Source organism: Ascaphus truei, chromosome 2 (genome assembly GCF_040206685.1).
Source record: "Ascaphus truei isolate aAscTru1 chromosome 2, aAscTru1.hap1, whole genome shotgun sequence".
Taxonomy (NCBI): Eukaryota; Metazoa; Chordata; class Amphibia; order Anura; family Ascaphidae; genus Ascaphus; species Ascaphus truei.
In genome coordinates this window covers 177,594,855-177,612,954 of record NC_134484.1, presented here as the reverse complement: position 1 = coordinate 177,612,954, position 18,100 = coordinate 177,594,855, and the positions used below count along the sequence as shown (strand labels likewise).

The window sequence follows — 18,100 nt, the reverse complement described above, 5'->3', positions numbered from 1 at the left end:
AGTTAGGCCTCGTTCAGGGTGCCAGCTGCAGGACTCGGAGGGAGGGCGTGAGGGAGGCAGTGCTGCAGTTTTCTGGGTGATCTGTGTTTATCCCCCAGCAGACTTTTCAGCGTTGGGGAGGGGGCGGGGTTACACACAGCAGGGTAAGTATCCAAGTTGCAGTCATGAAATCATTCTGAAGAATGATTTCATTGGCTGCCTAAGTCCCTGTGACGCTGCTGCAGCTCCAAAAAACGAAATTTTCGTTTATTGAAACTGTAGTCAGCTTCAACTCCTGGCTTCGGAGACAGGGCGGTTGCTACCCTGACAACCAGTATTCAAACCAATACTTTGTTTCTCACGGCAGCACGCACCGCAGCACGCCCTCCCTCCGAAGCCAGCACCCTGAACGAGGCCTTAGGAGTTGCACTGAGGCAGAGCAGGATGGCCAGGGAGGAGTGCACTGTAGCAGCATAGACACCGGAAGTAAGAAAGACTTCTGGGTCAGACCGCTGGGGCACGCTCCTCCCCGGCTGTCCTGCTCTGCCTCCGTGCAATTCTTAACTCCTTTTCCGGCTGCTCCTCACTTCACTCTTGCGGCCCGCCGCCACATACCGCCATCTTCACCCGTCTGCCTCTATCTGGGGGAGAAGAGAGAGAAATGGTTAGCAGGGCCGCCAACAGGGGGGGGGGAGGGAGAGAGCAGGCCCCCCGGGCTTTGTCTGGGCTATAGCTACACTCCTCCCTGCTTCAATCCTGTATTAAAAATAAAAGGCTTGCATTGCCTCTGGTGCTTTGATATAGTTTGTGTTTTATTTCTTATTTGGAATCATGGATTGAAATATTAGGCTGCAAAATATCTACCTGAGAGAAGACCAGCGGCAATGCAACCCCTGTTGAGCCCTGTTCAGTATTAAAGTCTCCTTCTGCAAAACTAGCGCAGAAGCAGCACTAGAATTATCAAAGAAAGGGAATCCAACTGCAAGCACTGGGAGGGAGCAATGGGGATGCAATTGACATATGTTTACCTGGAATTTTTACATAAAGTCACAGTGTTACTTAAACACCTTTACACCTCAACAAGATTCCGACAGAAATCATTCGGTAAGCAATCGGTGCAGACACGTAGAGCCCAGATCTGACCTTTAAAGTCATTCATTCGCTGCAAGCTGCGAGTCAGGAGCTCCATGCAATCTGAATCTTTCCATTATTTTCCAACATCATTTTCCTTTTCTCTTAAAGGTCCAATAGATCTGGCAAACTCTGTTACTCAAGATAGCATTGGCTGCAACACTAATTAGATAAGTAATAAGTCGTCTTCTGGAAATGCATATTCAAATATTTATACTAATTACCGTCGTAAATAAGCTGTGTTAACCCACACGGTGTGACCTTTGGCAAACATTTTTCCCTGTGTAAAAATGAGCTTCTGTGGCACATTCATTTCTGTCTGTAAAATTCTGTGTACAGGAATATAAAAATAAAATAAAAGAATACGACACTACTATTAATAGTTAAGCCACTTCTTCCATATGCCTTGCAACCAATAGGAGTTATGAGTGGCAATCCTGATAAAGTGCTCAGTAGTCTTTATCACAGGCAGAGAGCACTAGAGGGGGTCCTGAGCTGCTCTCATAGGTACTGTAGCTGTGTAGAGGAAGGGGAATAGTGTTTTTCACATGATTAATATTTTAGGAGCCTGTATCTTAAGATACTAATCGGCTATAAATACTGCACTTGGTATCGTTTTTAAAACTGCTGCTCACTGCAGTATTATGAAAAGTGGCTGAAAAAAATGACACAGACAATGACAGGAAAAAATTAACATCATAGACACACTGACCATACTTATATGCAACCAATGCAGCTTTTTAAATCATAAGAGCACAGTTTCTAGCTTCTACATTTCATAATGTCTCTAGTCTTATACAAACCTTTGGTGGCTTAAATCATCTTGCCATCTGTTCCATGACATTCATGTCACACTCAATTAAGATCCCCTACTTTCAAGCTGTCTTCATTGTTCAATGCGCAACTTCTTTCTAGTTACTTTGCAAGCACCACACGGGAGAAGCTTGCTATCCCTGCTGGAGTCTAGCGTGTATGAGAGAAGAGCATAATGACAGTGAGCTTTCCTAAGAGTTTCAGCATGACAAACGCACACAGTTACTGACTGCAATTATGAACGTGGAAGGAGAAAAAAGGTGCTGCCTTTGGGAGGCTCCTGTCAAATTGATAAGCTAAAGAAGTCACTCATCTCTGCTTAGCATTGTTAACACTGCTTGCAAGTCTAGTTCTAAGCATCGGACATGTTCTAACAAGCCTTTCAATTCTGTGTAAGATGTAATATATATATTCTACTGTGCTATTCAGATGCGAGCATGACGTTTATTTAGATAGGGAAAAACTATTGAGGGAATAAAGAGGCCAATGTGATTTTTTTTTTTTTACATTTACGACTCCTATGTTTACCCCAATTTCCAAGATGTTAATATAATAATTTCCTTTATTTCCTGTTTGCTTGTATGTGTCACAAAAACCAGCATTTAAAAGGGAACTTCCACACATAAGTTAGGGCTATGGTTTATACTGTAGAGCCACAGTGAATTAATGACAATGGCATGTCCAATAGTTAAATGTAGGAGATTGAGGCCTTAAAAGGAAAAAATTTTTTAAAAAAAGCTCACAGCTTTACATATTTTTGAATATTTGTAAAACGGTGTTTTCAATGTTTCCATGGTAACTAGATGCTTTGGAGTTGTTTTTGCAATCTTCACCTAAAAACTGTGTGTGGATGGCCGAATCGATAGGTAAAGTGTCCATCACTTTTTGTTTTTCTTTTACACGCCCGCATTATACGAGAGCTGCAAGTCAGGAAAACCATATCCATTTACGAAGGAATTAATCAAACTGAAAATGATTAAAGTTCGTTGTAGGAGCAGGAGAGGTGGCGGGTGGACTGCAACTGGAGGTAATGGAAGTGCAGTGCAGTGGTAATTGAGGGGCAAACAGGAAGAGTTAAAGACTAGTAAAGGACCAGCGGGTGGGATAGAAGGGCGTATAAAACTCCAAGGGAGTAGAACAGTGACTTTGAACCTTTTTTGCATGTGTAGCTATTCACAAAGCTTCGATAACATGGCAACAGCGCACTAAAGCAGCTTTTTACTGAGCTATAACACTTTGGCTATAACATGTACTATAGTGCGGTAGCTGAAAAAATGCCCAAACTCGTATTTTTTGCCAGCAAACTACCCCTATCCCCCACCCCCTCTACCCATTGATTGTCACAGTGGTAAACCATGCCCCCAATATGGGCATGGATTACCCCAATGGCAATGAATGGGCAAGCTAAACAAAAAGAGGCACAAAATAAAACACATGATATTTAAATATAAACAAGCATTTGACAATAAAGCCATTGATTGTGACCATGGTATACAAAACATTGCAATGAAATAACAACAAGCATTTGCCAAAAAGTGCAATGCTTGTCACTGTGATTATCTATAGGCAGAAATGGGCATAGATAAACACATTGGCAGTCAATGGGCAACCTAAAAAAATACGCAATTAAATAAAAGACAATCAATGTGTTTCTTACCTGTATGTATGTATGTATGTCTTTATTTATATAGCGCTGTGACAGGGTAAATAAAAGCCACCAGCTATATGCCTGGCAGACCTATGTCTAGTCTGCAGTGCAGCAGTGACTAGGTTAACTCAATTAGTTGGATCCCAGCTGCCTAACTATGCACGCAATGTCTTGTATATAATGTATACCCTGTTCATTTATGTAACTGTACTTGTAACCATGTATTATTTGTTTTACTCTGTGCCCAGGACATACTTGAAAACGAGAGGTAACTCTCAATGTATTACTTCCTGGTAAAATATTTTATAAATAAATAATAAATAATCAAGGTGTGTTAAAACCCCAGGCTGTAGACACATGGTGCTGGCTGTTGAGGAGAGAGGGGTAAGCTACTGAAGAGATTACTGATACAAGGTCTGTTAGCAAAGTACATGGTTTATGAACTGTCTGTCTCCTGCATAGAAAAGGGTAGCTGCCTTATTTTTACACTGTCTGCTAAAGAGAAACTGTTTTGTTTTGTCTGCTGAAGAAAAAGCCATTTTTCTTTTGTTTGCTGATGAAAAGCTATTTTTGTTTTGTGTGCTGTATATCTTTTAAGGCTAAATAAATAAGCCTTGTCAAGAAACCCGCGTGTGTAGTTGCATGTACCCTGCAACATATGGTGTTCAGAAGTCCTGGGATTTTCAAAAGGCTCCTGCAGTTAAAGGGCCACACACACACACACAAGAATGGAAGAAATTTTGAAAGCGTTTCTGTGCGAGCAGACCAGAAAGCAGGGACAGTTAATGCAGGAGCAGGCCCGGCTGCAAGCAGAGAGAGATGAAAGACTACAGGCAGCACAAGATGAGCAGATTGCCAAGCTGCTGACCCATTTCCAAGGGTCTGCCAGTCCAGAACTTGCAAACAGACCCCCGATACTCCTGAGGAAAATGGCGCCGAATGAGGATCCAGAGGCTTTTTTACTGACATTTGAAAGAGTTGCCGAAGCTCAGGGCTGGGCTACAGATCGCTGGGCAACTGCTTTGGCCCCGCTCCTCATAGGAGAAGCCCAGGCCTCATATCAGGGTCTCCCAGCAGATCAGGCAATGGACTACCGACAAGTAAAAGCCGCCATACTGGATCGCTTAGGTCTGACCCCAGAGACCTACCGGCAGCAGTTCCGGAACATGAAGTACACCACTAAGATGAGACCCCGGGTCCTCGCTCAGCGATTATTGGACTTGTGTACACGCTGGATACAACCCGAGGAGTGCACTAAGGAGGCAATTCTTGAGCAGGTGGTTTTGGAACAATTTCCACAAATAATACCCCCTTCCGCACGCTCGTGGGTAAAACGCCACGCTGCTGAAACCCTAGCTTTGGCGGTCCGACTCGTGGAGAACTTCCTTGGGGCTGAGCAGCAGCCGAGTGTCCTGGACCCGACTCCACCGGCACTTGCGGACGCCCAAAGAGGGAGGTCGGATCAACGGGGAACCTACGGCCCGTCCATACGCAACCGCCAAGTCCAACGGAAGGAGCAGTCGTTCCAGCAAGGACGGAGTCCAAATGCTGGTCCCCGCCGAGACCCTCATCTCCTTCCAGATGTTGGCTCGTCGCAAAATGAGAGGAACTTCTGAGGACGTCGCCCACAGGACCCACCAGATGCCTGATCTCCAGTATCCGGTCCAGCGGAGCGCTATCCACAGCCCCCTCCTGTGAGGGAACCCTCTCCATGTTCCACCTGCGGAGAACAAGGCCACCGGTATGTGGACTGTCCACAGATGGATTGTTCATTCAGCAGGACCGTCGCCTCGGCCTTCACTGGAGAAAATTACAAGCCCTGGCTACTTCCAGCCCTGATTGGGGGAAAAACCGTCCAGGCCCTTGGAGATTCGGGCTCTGGGAAAACTCTGGTCCTCCAGGAACTGTTACCGCCTAACGTGTGTTCTTTTGACTCCCCATGGAGTATAGAATGTATACACTGTGATGTAAAACGCTATCCGACGGCCAAAATCCGGCTACAGGTAAAAGGTCAGGAGGCTTACCTTGAAGTAGGAGTCGCTCCTTGGTTCCCTGCCCCCGTTGTGCTCGGCCGGGACTGGCCTTTCTTTTTGGACCTAATGGTCCCAGTCTTTCACGAGGTGACCATTCTAGTAGTCAGAGGTCACAAGTGATGGCTGGGGATGGCCAGAGGGAGGGGAATATGGGCCCTGGAGTTTTACCAGACCTGTACCTCCCTGACTTTCGCCAGAAGCAAAGAGAAGACCCAGTCCTTGCTAGACAGTATAACAAGGTGGTGAAAATTGATGAGCAGATTTTAAATGCACAGGGGGTGATAGTATTCCCCCATTTTGAGCTATCAAATGATATCCTGTATAGGGTGAATAGGCAGACACAAACAGGGGAGATCACCAGACAGATATTGGTTCCCAAGGCGTTAGTTAAATCTGTGCTCACTCTAGCCCATACTGTCCCCTGGGGTGGTCACCTGGGCAGGGATAAAACATTGGACCGTATTTCATCCGATTCTATTGGCCAGGGATGCATGGTGATATTGCTAAGCTATGTGCGGCATGTCCGGAGTGCCCGCTAACTAGTCCAAAAGGACAAAAACCAGCCCCTTTGGTTCCTCTACCCTTGGTGTCAGTTCCCTTTGAGAGGATTGGGGTAGACTTGGTAGGACCTCTAGAACCTTCTGCGAAAGGACACAGGTTTATCCTTGTAATAGTTGACTATGCAACAAGGTATCCTGAGGCGTTCCCCCTGAGAACAGCAACGGCGAAGCAAGTAGCCAACAAGTTGTTGGAACTGTTCTCACGGGTTGGACTTCCCCAGGTGATGTTGACAGACCAAGGTACAAATCATGGCTAAACTGATGCAGGATGTCTTAAAGTTACAAGAGGTCAAGTTTGTTCGGACATCGGTCTACCATCCACAGACTGACGGATTGGTGGAAAGATTTAACCGAACTCTAAAAGGGATGCTGAGGAAATTTGTAGATTCAGAGAAGAGAGCCTGGGATGAACTTCTCCCTTTTCTGCTGTTTGCAGTGCGGGAAGTTCCCCAGGCCTCCACGGGATTCTCTCCATTTGAATTGCTCTATGGCCGCCAACCCCGGGGTATCCTAGACCTCCTAAATGAGTCCTGGGAGGAACAGCGGTCCCCTTCTAAGAATACCCTGCAATATGTACTAGACCTTAGGAAGCGTCTAGATGTGGTCGGCCATTTTGCCAGGGAGAATCTTAGATCAGCCCAGGACAGTCAGCAGAGACATTACAATCAGAATGCTCGCATGAGAGTGTTTCACCCGGGAGACCAGGTGATGTTATTGTTATCCAGTTGCGAGAGTAAACTCCTGGCCAAATGGCAGGGCCCATTCGAAGTACTCCGCCGTACGGGTGATGTGGATTACGAGATCGCTCAACCAGGGTCCAGGAAGGGTAAACAAATTTACCATGTGAACTTGCTGAAACCCTGGAAGATGCAGCGGTCTCTATTCATCCACCCGGTGGAGGAGGAAACGGACTTGGGTCCTCAGCCTCCACGGGAGAACATCGTGAGTGACGATAAAATCCCAATGGGTAAACAGTTGTCCTCTGAACAAAAAGGGGACTTGTTAGCAATAATTACACAATTCCATGATGTTTTTTCTAATTTACCAGGACAAACTAACTTAATTTCCCATGCGATCGAGACAGCACCTGGGGTAAAAGTACGTTCCCGTCCTTATAGGTTGCCTGAAAGTCGTAGGGCTCTGGTAGAGAAGGAGGTACAAGAAATGTTACACTTAGGAGTGATTGAGGAATCCTGCAGTGAGTGGTGTAGTCCACTAGTTATGGTCCCTAAACCCGATGGGAAGGTAAGATTTTGTGTGGACCTCCGAAAGGTCAATGCGGTATCCAAGTTTGACGCATATCCGATGCCAAGGTTGGCCGAATTAATTGACGCCCTTGGTAACGCGGAATATATATCCACGCTGGACTTGACAAAAGGATACTGGCAAATACCCTTAGAGGAAAAGTCCAAATGCAAAACAGCCTTTGCCACTCCCTGGGGTTTATACCAGTTTGTGACAATGCCATTTGGACTGCATGGAGCCCCAGCCACATTTCAGAGACTCATGGATAAGGTACTGAGACCCCATAGGACTTATGCTGCAGCCTACCTAGATGACATTGTAATTTATAGTAAACACTGGCGGGCCCATCTAAATAGGCTGAAAGTGGTCCTCAAATCTCTAAGAGAGGCAGGGCTCACAGCCAACCCTAAGAAATGTGCCTTGGGTAAGGCGGAAACCAAATACTTAGGGTATGCAGTGGGAGGTGGAAAAGTAACGCCACTAGCCGACAAGGTGGTTGCCCTGAAAGAAGTTCCGACCCCCCAAACAAAAACGCAGGTACGCTCTTTGCTGGGTTTAGCAGGGTACTACCGGAGGTTCATTCCCAACTATTCGGAAGTGGCAGCCCCTTTAACGGACCTCACAAAAAAGTGTGCCCCTACACAAGTGGTATGGTCAAGGGATTGTCAGAGAGCCTTTGAGGACATAAAAAGGTGTCTATCAGAGGGTCCCATCCTTAGAAGCCTGGACTTCAACAGCCCTTTTATAGTGCAAACAGATGCATCAGAGATAGGGCTAGGGGCAGTGTTGTCTCAACAGTTTGATGGAGTTGAACACCCTATCCTTTTCCTGAGTAGGAAATTGTTCCAGAGGGAAAAAAACTACTCAGTGATTGAGAAGGAGTGCCTCGCAGTAAAGTGGGCAATCGATGCTTTGAGGCATTACCTGGCAGGAGTCCATTTTACTTTGGTGACGGACCATGCTCCACTGAAGTGGTTAAATAGTATGAAGGATTCCAATGTTAGATTGACTAGGTGGTATATGGCCCTCCAACCCTTCTCATTTGAGATTCAGCACAGGCCGGAAAAAGAGATCGCAAATGCTGACTTCTTTTCTAGAGAAGGGGTGGATGGTCGGGCTTCAGCCGTGCATAGCCCCAGCCACACACTAACAGGGGAGGAATGTGACAGGGTAAATAAAAGCCACCAGCTATATGCCTGGCAGACCTATGTCTAGTCTGCAGTGCAGCAGTGACTAGGTTAACTTCAGCTGGGAACCTCAGGACAATTAGTTGGATCCCAGCTGCCTAATCAAGGTGTGTTAAAACCCCAGGCTGTAGACACATGGTGCTGGCTGTTGAGGAGAGAGGAGTAAGCTACTGAAGAGATTACTGATACAAGGTCTGTTAGCAAAGTACATCGTTTATGAACTGTCTATATCCAACATAGAAAAGGGTAGCTGCCATATTTTTACACTGTCTGCTAAAGAGAAACTGTTTTGTTTTGTCTGCTGAAGAAAAAGCCATTTTTCTTTTGTTTGCTGATGAAAAGCTATTTTTGTTTTGTGTGCTGTATATCTTTTAAGGCTAAATAAATAAGCCTTGTCAAGAAACCCGCGTGTGTAGTTGCATGTACCCTGCAACAAGCGCCATTAATGTACATAGTGCTTCACAGCAGTAATACACATGGCAATCATATAAATAACAAATAATATAAATAAAACGAAGGGGAGAAGTGCTTAAAACATAAAAGTAACATTTAGGAAAAGGAGTCCCTGCTCTGAAGAGCTTACAATCTAATTTTTTGGTAGGAAGAACGTACAGAGACAGTAGGAGGGCTTTATGGTAAGTGCGTATGCAAGGGGCCAAGGTTAATGTATGAGGTGTTAATTATCAGCTATGGAGTTACTCTTACCTTTGCTGTCTTCACCCCCGTCCTACTCCCGCACCATCTCTTGCCCCACGACGCAATTCTCCTCAACAGCAGATCCATGATCATCTGTTGATTGAAGAGACGTCTGCGGTAAGTTCTTTTCTTCTTTCCTTCTTTCTTTTCTTCTGTCGACTCTGCTGTACTATCCAAGAGGGGCCGTAGATGTTGCCCCATCGTCTTCTTGGCCTCAAATTTGATGGGAGAGGCCTTATGACAGGCCTGTGACTTCTCATTTGAGTGTCAAATGGTACACTCCCAATCTAATTGGTTGGTGTACCATGTGACAGGTTAATTTTTTTTAAAGGGTGTGACGTCATCAAAAAGAGAGGGAAGCCCGCCAATCAGGTAGTATATGCTTCCCTCCCTTTAAGATGACGTCACTTCAGCAAAAAACAAAATGGCACCCATCACATGGTCACCAACCAATCGGATTGGTAGATATACCGTCTGATTCCTTTCATTTTTTTGGAGTGCTGTAACATCAAAAAATAGGTAAGATAGCCAATCAGGTAGCATTCCTCCCTCCTTTTTTGTGATTGCTGCCATTTTGTGTTTTGCTGAAGTGGCGTCATCTTAAAGGGAGGGAAGCATATACTAGCTGATTGGCTGGCTTCCTTCCCTTTTTGATGACGTCACATCCTTAAAAAAATGGAACCTGTTACATGGTAAACCAACCAATCGGATTGGGGGTGTACATTTGACACTCAAATGTGACAGCACAGGCCTTATATAAGGCCTGTCCCATCTCATTTAAGGCCAAAAAGACGACGGGACAATATCTCCAGTCCTTATTGGATTGTACAGCAGAGGACAAGGTAAATCCAGTGTATCCAGAAAGATAACTAATCCACATATCATAAGACAGTTCATAGAAATTACCTCCTTAATTGTTGATTGTATTAAGGGCTTTTTTTGCCCGAAACGTGTAAGTGAGTTCACTTACTATGTTGGGTTCCATTATGATCCAATAAAGATCTATTTTTTATACATGTGAGCCCCCTCTGGATCTCTTTATTTACCTTTCTGCAGTGCTCTGCCTATTTCTTCCATTTGTATAGCAGAGAAGAGAGAAGAAAGAAAGAAAAGAATATATACCTCTGGCCACTGCCAAACCTCTAAACTTGAAGCTCACCTTTTGTACACACGAGTGTAATGTATTATGTATGCCAAAATTGTGATTGTTCATATAACATGCCAAACAAAATGGCTGTCACCCTTATAGAAGGTGCAAATACAACAAGTAGATATATACATGTATATCCAGGACCCCACCATGGGAGACCCCAATATGATATATGTTTATTTCAACTAAGTGCACTTACCTCAAGGGCTGTTTTCAGGGATATCCCTGCAGACGGGGGACGGACCTCAAGCCTCCTATGTCCTGTAAGGAGTACAGTTTTAAACATGTTTACACTTACTGATGACTCCAACAGCAACAAAAAGGCCATAGAAATGATGAAAAGTGCCACTTGGACATTTACACCTCTCCCATTTACGGGTTGAACAAATGCTGACCCTACATTAAAGAATCATCATAATGCAGTAAGAAGCCTAATAAAACATTAATAACAACGCAACGTACCCAAATCCATGAGGCATAGACACAAACGTGTATCCATGGCAATGAATTATGTCACTGTAACACATTTTGCTGAACCAATGGAATCTGTAGCCTCCTTGGTTACCATGACAATAGTGAACTTACAAAGAGCAGGATCTGATGACTTGGAATCCGCCCCCGCTGAAACCGTGATTGGTGAAACGTATGTAGGGTACGTCAGACGTCACCTCCCAAGAGGCGTCGGCTTATCGGAGAGGCGAGCGCTGCAATCCTAGTCAGAGCATTAGGGAGACTGCACCGTGTTCCATGTTCTAATACTCCAGCGCAAACCTGCGAATTGAATTATATTACCAGACAGTTTTTTGCTCATTGTATTCTAAATACTAGTGCATGCTTACAACTAAAGCGTCCACCAAGTATAATACAGCTGAGCAGATCAAATACACACCCTGCATTAGGGGGAATCTAACACCTCTGTGGCTATATACTACCATACTAAGTGGAACTACACTGCTTAAGCAAAGACAACATAATGCAGTGTATATCTCACATAGCTCAACTGGTCATATATCTATTTAGATTAGGCCAATGGGACACTATTATGTGATGTATTTATTGAGTATATAATTAAAATGTTCTGTGTTAGGTATACCTATATAAGCTACATTGCGATGAACAAGATCACCTGAACATCACATGACGCGACGCGACATCACGCCAAAACAAATACATTGGATCCGTCGCATGCGCTTATAGTAAGCACGACGGAGCTACAAATTTTTTTGAAACCATTGACATTTGATTTTGGGAGAGACAGTCGCCACATGTGACTGTCTCTACACCAATCACAGAGCGCCTCTGCCCGCCCCCATCGTGATGTCACTGGCCTTGTCGCCAGCGACGTCGCTCCAAACCTAAGTGCAACTTTCGCCAGTGGCGACGGCGACGGGTGACGTCATCGGTCGCGTCGCCGGCACTATAAACGCGGCCTTAGTTACATGTATTTAGCCACAATGCTTAGCAATATATAGAAGATTGCAAATGGGACAATAAGTTTACTTCTATTGACTTACCCAAGTATATACTATAATAAAGGGATATAGAAGATCAATTGAACTATTTTAGTTTCCAAGTAGCACTCACTTCTCCATTTTTCATTAATTTTATTGTTCTCATGGTTACAACATATAGACCCACATGTATATTTTTAAATATATTGACTAATAAAATAGATTTTACACTGCTGAGAGTGCACACTAGTGCAGCAACAACGTAACCTATTCCCAGCTAGCACCACACTTATATCTGAGGCTACACATAGCTCATATCTTTCCCTCTGCCGCGTATTGCAGGGAAAGTACCTTACTCCTAGTGGGTTTATTTTTCACATATATTTTCTATTGACAAACTTCCAGGAGCTAACCTGCTCCCTCCGTCTGATCAGAGACTCTGAGCATATATAGATTGTTCATATACAAGCTTGTTGCTGATGCAAATGCTGGTCAATGTAATATTGTGTTACTGACACAATCTCTAGAGCATTGATCTTCAACCGGGGTTCTGCGGGACTCCGGGGTTCCGCAAGCACCCCTCTGGGGTTCCGCAAGCACCCCTCCGGGGTTCCGCAAGCACCCCTCTGGGGTTCCGCAAGCACCCCTCCGGGGTTCCGCAAGCACCCCTCCGGGGTTCCGCAAGCACCCCTCCGGGGTTCCGCGGCTGAATGGGGAGGAGAGCTGGGACAACTCTCCCATTCTGTCCCAGGCCCCCGTGGCATGGCAGCACCCCCACATAGCAGTGACCCGGCAGCTCCGGAGCTCAGCAGCAGCAGCCGCCCGGTCACTGCTATCCTTCCTCTCCCTGCCGGCGCCGGAAGTCACGTCAACTTCCGACTGACGGGGGGGAGAGGGGGGAAGAAAAAAGATCCGGCAAGAGCACGCGCGTGCTGGCAGCTCTCTTAAAGTGAGAGAGGTGTGTCAGTGTCTGTGTAAGAGTGTCTGTGTCTGCGTAAGAGTGTCAGTGTGTGTAAGAGTGTCTGTATCTGTGTAAGGCCGTGTCCATGGTGATTGCGACCGCACGCAGTGCGCTCAAATTGACGTGCCTCTATGAGGCTGTCTTTAGAGCGCGTGACTAGAAGCGCCGGCACTCGTAAAAAAAACATCTGTTTTCTAGCGCGACGGCCGGGTCACGTGAGCATTTCGACCAATGAGTCAACTACAAGGCACACATCTCTCCAGCTAGAGCAATGCGCGGGCGCATGCACCCTCCATGAACGCGGCCTAAGGGGCGACCCCAGTCACTTCTACAGTGCACGCCTCGGCGTGCACTGTGCATTCAAGCCCCGCCCCCCCAGTCAGGCCGGTCCCAGTTTCTACCTTGTCGCACACCTTTCCCCTGCGGTGCGTGACAGGTTTTCAGGCAGGCAGGGAAATTTAAGAGCAGAGTTTGCGACGGAGGCGTGGCCACGCCCCCGCCGGCGGTTCAGCCAATGAGGGCGAACCAGCCGCGGGACGTCATGGCCACGCCCCCGCAAACCCACCACCACGCCCCCTCCCATCGCAAACGTTCCCTCTCCCCTCAGACCGCACATCGCAGTGTAGCGCTGTGCATGCGCCACCCCGCCGCCGGGCACGTGTGCCACAGTGCTGACTGTGTAAGTAAGTGAGAGGGGAGTGTGTGTAAGTAAATGAGAGGGGGAGTGTGTGTGTGTGTAAGTGGGAGTGTGTCAGAGTAAGTGTGTGTGTGTGTGTAAGTGAGAGGGAGTGTGTGTATAAGTGACAGGGGGAGTGTGTGTAAGTGAGAGGGGAGTGTGTGTAAGTAAGTGAGAGGGGAGTGTGTGTAAGTAAGTGAGAGGGGGAGTGTGTGTGTGTGTGTGTGTGTGTGTGTGTAAGTGAGAGGGAGTGTATGTATAAGTGACAGGGGGAGTGTGTGTAAGTGAGAGGGTGTGTGTGTTTGTGTGTGTAAACGAATGGGGGAATATGTGTGTGTGTATGTGTAAGTGAGTGGGGGAGTGTGAGTGTGTAAGTTAGAGGGGGAAGAGAGACGGGGAAGGGGGGAAAGACGGGGGAGATGATTAGGGTTACCGAGAATTTCAAAATCGAATTCTGGGGTACCCCAACCAGAAAAAGGTTGAAAAACACTGCTCTAGAGTCTGACATGTAGGTGCTATGTCTTTCCTTTACAAGTGAAGATTGCAAACTTAGAGACTTATAGGTTTTCTCCATTATTAAGAAATAACACCACAAAGTGCACCCAAGTTGTGGGTCACTGACTCCTATAGGCGAATTTGCTTCTTTCTTTTTATATTGCATCCCAAATAACCACTATTAAAGTAAACTGTACTCCATAGAGATGTAAATGACTCATATGTGATACATAGTCAGATACTAACATAGCAAAGTTGAGCAATTCCATGGCTGAAAACTGCAAGTCAGTGACACGTTAAAGGTGACTGATCATTTCGGAGCCTGTGAACCATATTGTAACAATTTTTTTTGCAATGATTACTTCCTGAAAGATAGGGACCATTTCTTTTGGTGCTTCAATTTAAGATTCACAACATGCATAAAACATATGCAACAGAATTCTTAGTCTGTGATCATATTCTCTTTTCGCACATCTAAGGTATCTGCTGTTTCTACACTGTCTGTCAAAGAGATACATTCTATATAGTCCGAAGCAGCTGTGTGCACAGTTTTTGGCTGAAACCTTCATTGACATTTATTGGGATTTTGGGCAAACGGATGCTTTGGACTACATAGAATTAATCCCAAAGTCTCATCTTCTTTAATAAATCTGATATTGTTTTTGTACCATTTTCCCTTTTAGTTTTTTACTTTTGTAATCAAGAAGACAATGTGGGTGGGAGATGTATCAGCATAGAGAAAGTGTGCATAGAAGTTTGTTTTCACACATTGCTCCATTTTCTACTTGCTTTGCATCAAATATAAGAAAGTGTTTCTTAAACCCAACTCAAATTGTTAAATGTTTATGCCACCTCAAAGCAGGTGGATTTTTTTACTGTACAAGATAATAACATGACGTAGGGAGAGACAGAGCTTGATACTTCTCATGATCTATTCCCTCCCTAACTCCTTTTCTTCTACAGAAACTCCCCAATTCGCCAGTTGACGCACACGGAGCAAAACTTGGAACAAAGACATTGATGTAGAGATGCTGGCTGAAAAGGACACAATTTGTGTCTATTTTGCACCAAATTTGCCCTGATATGTCACCCCCGCATTTGTTAATGTATAAAGACAAAAGTAGAGCAATAAACACAAAATAACTGCACCATATGTATTAAATAAAAAAATCCAATTTACATCAATAGGATATTTTTCTTTGACAAACTTGCCAACCCAGGTTTGCTCCACTTTTGCCATGATACATAGAACCCTTCCTTTCTTCTTGTTTGTTCTTTATCACAAATTACTGTATAATGAATAAGGAGGATCAACACTCCTATAGCAAGATGCCAGTTCTCATTCACCCACTTCAATCACAAGGATACTTGCTCTTTCTGAATATCTTGTAAAACCACCATGTTATTCTCTTTAGCATACTTTGTTGGCATTCTGCTCACACTCTCCTTATCTGCTGTTGCTCCCCTGTTTCACAACCTCTCCACCAATAACATGGGATGCAAAGCCTTCCCTATAAGCCACTGAGCATAAACCCTCTTCCCTCTTGGTTAAGAGCCATGTGACAGATCAACACATTACCTATTGTTTGTTTTATAATTCATGATATGACAAATACTACAGACGTTTACTGCTTTCCTGATGGGTTTGTTAATGGCACAGACAAGCCGAGGAAGGAATGCTGCAGTGATGTTAGCGTTGCGGGGGTATATGTATTAGGGCAATTTTAGAGCAAATCAGTGGCATTTTAATCATGCACCTACAGTATGTATCAAAGTTGTTTGCTCCAATCTTCCCTCACTGCCCCAGCTCGCGACTCGGGGAGTATCAGTAGGAGAAGTTAATTGAGAGGTATTCCATTCTGCGTCTGCATGAGCGGTTTTCCCTTTTATTTGCCCCCCAAATTCCTCCATATCTGAAGTGGGGTAAGTCTACAATTCTGCATCAGATGTAAGAAACCTGTATACGCCACAGCTCTGCTCCAAAAAATAGAAAAGTGCGTCTAAACACACTTTTATCTACATTGCTACATAATACATCAGAGCTTTTATCATGGCAAACAAGAGCTCTGGGGGATTTTCCATTTTTTGGTAATAAAACTCTCTATTTTTCTATAGTAAGTAGGAGCCATCATTAGTCAAACATATAACTAGGAGCCATCATTAGTCAAACATATAAACAATGTAGCTGGCACGCTTGAATCCAGTGGCACAAAAAGAGAGAAAGCACATCCATTTTTACAGGATGCAAATAAGTGAAACAATCTGTAAGGGTGATTACATCTTTCTAAGGAAGTTGATTACACTGATAAATTGTTTAAATCGCAGTGACATGTTGGGTTTAAGCGATGTTGTATGAAACATACTGTAATACAAGTACAAGTATTTTGAAATAAGTTTTGAACATTTTTATCCTGGACAAGATAGCAAATGTCGTACCTAAAATTCAGGGTGAGGTTGACTGTCATGATCACTTCCTTACCTAACTCCTCTTCATAATCATTTCCTTTTAATATTCACAGTTGTAAATGGAAAGAAATACTCTCAACATTTTACATACATTTGAAATATATTTACAATTGCCTAATTTTTGTTAAATACCATCAAGCTACCTCTTTGCTGACCGAGGGGTAAGCCCTTAGCAGTGAAATAGATCACCAGTTCACTTCTGTCCTATTGTAGAATTGTGCATTTTAAGGGATCAAGTCACAGTTTTCAATTCCTGCTCCCACATTTGTTCATTAAATTCCCAAAATATTTTCTAACGTGTCATCCGAGTCGTTAAGTTCTTAAATGTCTTGTATATATATATATATATATATATATATATATATATATAATGTATACCCTGTTCATTTATGTATGGATACCTACAAAAAGAAAAGAAGCACCAGCTCCATAGCATAATAGTGTATGCAACTTTATTATATACATAGATAGCAAGTATAGAGTTTATTTATTTGTACTAAATGTTGTCTATCAGTATAGAGAAATACCGTTATGTAGAGCTGTTTTATTTTATTTATGTAAAGTACAGTATATCATTTCTGTATCATCAAGATCATTTTGATTGGTCAAAAGCTCATTTGTCATACTAGGATGTTAACACTGCATTGGCTACAGCTGATTCATCTTTTTGTTGCTGTCTGTTGCTTGGCAACAGAGACCATTTAAATCCTTTGACACTGTTAGCAAATCATCCCCTGAGGAAGTCACTCACGTGACGAAACGCGTCGGGATGTCACGACGCAATTGATGCACAGCGTGGAGTAACAGAGACAACGTACTAAGGTGCATCTATCCCCCAAGCAAGCCGCGACCTCATGCGACAAGCCTGGAAGAAGCAGGAAAAACTACCGCAGGCATCGGGGAAATTGAGGAGCCTGTCTGCGGCCCTGGATGATCGCAGATGATGGTACTGTGAGGTTGTCCTAGACGATATCGGCATTCATCGTCCATTAACTGATACCGAATCCCCTCTCCAGCAGATGATGTCCATACACAGCATTTTTCTCCAATGCGCTTTTTTAACCCACCATGTGAGTGCCAGTCCTGGTGACTACTCCATTGTCTTCAATAAATTGCCAATAGTATTATGCTATGGAGTGTTGCTTCTTTTTTTCTTTTCTAATTCAGTGACATGTTTAAGAGGTCTCATTTGGGTTAATTGATACCTTTTTTTAACCTAAATTTGACACCTATTAGTATTTAGGTAAATTATACTTGGGAGGGTTTTGATTTCCTCCGGCTGCTCCCTGGGTGTGATGTGACTGTGTGATCAGTGAGTGCTTCTACAGCCAGAAGCCCCCCACTGTCCGCCTCCCATTAACTTTATTGGATCTCTGATGAGGACTGGGTGTGGATAAGGGTAAAGAAAACACTTGATTGCCAACCTCTCACTCATTTAGAGGCCTCTAAGAAATTCAACTGGCTGACTATGTGGGATGGGCCTGACACCTTTACATTACATGAATTCTGTAATTAACGTGAAGGTCCATTATTGTTGGTTAGAGAAGAATATTGTTAGCTCTTGGATTCTATGAGGATTTAAGGGATCCAATCCTTTTCTTAAGTTAGG

General features: G+C 44.3%; 1 long non-coding RNA gene across 2 annotated transcripts in view; it reads right to left on the bottom strand.

Moving 5' to 3' along the window:
• Positions 1-599: 599 nt before the first annotated feature.
• LOC142486989 (uncharacterized) overlaps positions 600-18,100 on the bottom strand; it is a 49,930-nt gene continuing 32,429 nt past the window's right edge. The window contains exons 4-7 of one of the 2 annotated variants that reach the window (XR_012799102.1): positions 11,028-11,213; positions 10,642-10,703; positions 9,302-9,385; positions 600-2,073 (exon numbers count right to left, since the gene is read on the bottom strand). This is a non-coding gene — a long non-coding RNA (uncharacterized LOC142486989). The remainder of the gene's footprint in view (positions 2,074-9,301; positions 9,386-10,641; positions 10,704-11,027; positions 11,214-18,100) is intronic. The other variant, XR_012799103.1, reaches the window with a different exon arrangement.